Genomic DNA, 4338 nt, shown 5'->3' with positions numbered 1-4338 from the left:
TCTCACTCACACACACAGACACACACTCACACACACTCTCACACACTTTCACACACACTCTCACACACACACACAAAATCACTCACACACAATCTCTCTCTCTCTCACACACACACACTCTCTCTCTCACACACACACACTCACACTCTCTCTCTCACATACTCACACTCACACACTCTCACATACTCACACTCTCTCTCTCACACACACACTCATACTCTCTCTCACACACACACTCACTCACACACACATTCACACACACACACACTTTCACACTCAATCTCACACACACACATACTCACACTCACACACTCTCACACACACATATTCCTACACACTCTCACACACAGCTGCTCAGTGATCTTTGGCTGAATGTGGCGAATTATTGCTCAACTGCAATACTTACCTTCATTTGTTCCTAACCACCGCAGGCTCAGGGCTACTTGCCAATATTCGTTGGAGTTTGGGCACATTCCTGGCTGATGAAAGAGGTTTTCGTTTGATCTTATAACACTGCTGTGAAGCGCCTTGGGACATTTCACTGGGTTAAAGGCGCCATATAAATTCAAGCTGTTTATACACTTGGAGTTCGCTGACTGTGAACTATTTCTGCCTCAGTGATGTAGTGGTGCTGTTGGCCTACATTAAAGATGAAGTTAATGTAAAGCTTTCTTTCCAGGGGTTAGTATAGTATCGGCCTTTATCTCACAACAGGGTTATTGATTTTTGAAGACAGAACGTTCTCATGCTGTCGACGCACCTCTATATTGTGCATGAACTGTGGATAATTTGGAGTCCATACCTGCTGGTCGATAATAAACGATTCTATCGGTTGTGAGGGCGAGGCTCCCCTGCGCACTGACGGGAGGCGGTAATGTGCCGGTGGGTCGGGACGTTTAACGGACCGAGACCGAGCTCTGTCAAGCCCGTGTGGTGGCTGGTGTGCAATGGTCACCCCACGTTAAAAAAATCCACGCACAGGCATCTTCCACCCTTCAGGATGTAGGTCGGGGCCTGCAAATATCAGGTCCTTCACTGAAACACCCGGAGACTCATCCTTTTTCGGCGTGCAAGCAAGCCATCCTCGCTTCGAGGGACTGCCGATGATGATGATGTAGTAAAGGCGCCCAGCCAGTAGATGACAGAGTTGTCCAGCTCAACGGGCCCACAGTAAAAACTAGCAACAGCACCACTCGGTGAGCAAAGAGCAGGACACCTGAGAGCAACATTAAAGACTTGCATTTATATAGCGACTTTCACGACCACCGGACGTCCCGAAGCGCTTCACAGCCGATGAAGTAATTTTGGAGTGTGGTCACTGTTGTAGGCAATTTGCGCACAGCAAGCTCCCACACACAGCGATGTGATAATGACCCGGATCATCTGTTTTAGTGATGTTGGTTGAGGGATAAATATTGGCCCCAGGGAGAACTCCCCCTGCTCTTCTTCCAAATAGTGGCCCCAGGATCTTTTACATCCACCTGAGAGGGCAGGCGGGGCCTCGGTTTAACGTCTCATCCTGAAAATTGACAGCTCCGATAGTGCGGCGCTCCCTCAGTACTGCCCTCCCTCAGTACGGCATTCCCTCAGTACAGCCCCTCCAACAGTGCGGCGCTCCCTCAGTACCTCCCTTCCGACAGTGCGGCACTCCCTCAGTAATGCCCCTCCGACAGTGCGGCACTCCCTCAGTACTGCCCCTCCGACAGTGCGGCGCTCCCTCAGTACTGCCCCTCTGACAGTGCGGCGCTCCCTCAGTACTGCCCCTCCGACAGTGCGGCGCTCCCTCAGCACTGCCCCTCCGACAGTGCAGCACTCCCTCTCCGACAGTGCGGCACTCCCTCTCCGACAGTGCGGCGCTCCCTCAGTACTGCCCCTCTGACAGTGCGGCGCTCCCTCAGTGCGGCGCTCCCTCAGCAGTGCACTGGGAATGTCAGCCTCAATTTCTGTGCTCGAGTTCCTGGAGTGGGACTTGAACCCACAACCTTCAGACTCAGAGGTGAGGGTGCTGCTCACTGAGCCAGGGCTCCAGGGTTCTAACAGGGGCAGCAAAAGACCAAAGATCTGGCCCCATTTTGCATATGCTCCCATGAGGGTTTTCCTTGCCAAGGTCACTTGCATAAGCCGGAATGTAAAACCTGCTATGTGTCAGCGTGATCGCTCAGTGTTGCTAGTGTTTAAGACAAGATCACTGAAATAAACTCAGAACAGTACTTCAAGTAATCACTGAAACAGCCCAATCAATGGCTTCAATTGACTCGACTATACCAATGCTCTCCTGGCTGGCATCCCACCTTCCCCCCTCCGTAACCATCAGCTCATCCAAAACTCTGCTGCCTCCGTGTCCTAACTCGCACAGAATCCGGCTCACCCATCACCCCCTGTGCTCGAAGACTTACATTGGCTCCCGGTCCGGCAACGCCTCGATTTCAAAATTCGCATCCTCCTTTTCAAATCCCTCCTCGTCCGCCCTCCCTATCTCTGTAACCTCCTCCAGTACCTACACCCCTCCCTATCTCTGTAACCTCCTCCAGCCCCTACACGCCTCCCTATCTCTGTAACCTCCTCCAGCCCCTACACACCCTCCCTATCTCCGTAACCTCCTCCAGCCCCTACACACCCTCCCTATCTCTGTAACCTCCTCCAGCCCCTACACACCCTCCCTATCTCTGTAACCTCCTCCAGCCCCTACACACCTCCCTATCTCTGTAACCTCCTCCAGCCCCTACACCCCTCCCTATCTCTGTAACCTCCTCCAGCCCCTACACCCCTCCCTATCTCTGTAACCTCCTCCAGCCCCTACACCCCTCCCTATCTCTGTAACCTCCTCCAGCCCCTACACCCCTCCCTATCTCTGTAACCCCCTCCAGCCCCTACACCTCTCCCTATCTCTGTAACCTCCTCCAGCCCCTACACCCCTCCCTATCTCTGTAACCTCCTCCAGCCCTACACCCCTCCCTATCTCTGTAACCTCCTCCAGCCCCTACACCCCTCCCTATCTCTGTAACCTCCTCCAGCCCCTACACCCCTCCCTATCTCTGTAACCTCCTCCAGCCCCTACACCCCTCCCTATCTCTGTAACCTCCTCCAGCCCCTACACCACTCCCTATCTCTGTAACCCCCTCCAGCCCCTACACCCCTCCCTATCTCTGTAACCTCCTCCAGCCCCTACACCCCTCCCTATCTCTGTAACCTCCTCCAGCCCCTACACCCCTCCCTATCTCTGTAACCTCCTCCAGCCCCTACACCCCTCCCTATCTCTGTAACCCCCTCCAGCCCCTACACCCCTCTCTATCTCTGTAACCTCCTCCAGCCCCTACACCCCTCCCTATCTCCGTAACTCCTCCAGCCCCTAGACCCCTCCCTATCTCTTTAATCTCCTCCAGCCCCTACACCCCTCCCTATCTCCGTAACTCCTCCAGCCCCTAGACCCCTCCCGATCTCTGTAACCTCCTCCAGCCCCGACACCCCTCCCTATCTCTGTAACCCCCTCCAGCCCCTACACCCCTCTCTATCTCTGTAACCTCCTCCAGCCCCCACACCCCTCCCTATCTCGGTAACCTCCTCCAGCCCCTACACCCCTCCCTATCTCTGTAACCTCCTCCAGCCCCGACACCCCTCCTTATCTCTGTAACCCCCTCCAGCCCCTACACCCATCCCTATCTCTGTAATCTCCTCCAGCCCCTACACCCCTCCCTATCTCGGTAACCTCCTCCAGCCCCTACACACCTCACTATCTCTGTAACCTCCTCCAGCACCTACATCCCTCCCTATCTCTGTAACCTCCTCCAGCCTCTACACCCCTCCCTATCTCTGAAACTCCCTCCAGCCCCTACATCCCTCCCTATCTCTGTAACCTCCTCCAACCCCTTCACCCCTCCCTATAACTTCCTCCAGCCCCTACACTCCTCCCTATCTCTGTAACATCCTCCAGCCTCTACACCCATCCCTATCTCTGTAACCTCCTCGAGCCCCTACACCCCTCCCTATCTCTGTAACCTCCTCCAGCCCCTACAAACCTCCCTATCTCTGTAACCTCCTCCAGCCCCTACACCCCTCCCTATCTCTATAACCTCCTCCAGCCTCTACACCCCTCCCTATCTCTGTAACCTCCTCCAGCCCCTACACCTCTTCCTATCTCTGTAACCTCCTCCAGCTCCTACACCCCTCCCTATCTCTGTAACCTCCTCCAGCCCCTCCAACCCTCCCTGATCTCTGCTCTCCTCCAATTCTGCCCTCTTGCACATCCCCCCGATTTCCATTGCTCCACCATCGGTGGATGTGCCTTCTGTTGCCTGGGCCCCAAGCTCTGGAACTCCCTCCCTAAACCTCTCCGCCTCT

This window comes from Pristiophorus japonicus, chromosome 31 (genome assembly GCF_044704955.1).
Source record: "Pristiophorus japonicus isolate sPriJap1 chromosome 31, sPriJap1.hap1, whole genome shotgun sequence".
Taxonomy (NCBI): domain Eukaryota; kingdom Metazoa; phylum Chordata; class Chondrichthyes; family Pristiophoridae; genus Pristiophorus; species Pristiophorus japonicus.
The sequence above is the reverse complement of the archived record's forward strand: the minus strand, read 5'-3'. Positions refer to the sequence as shown.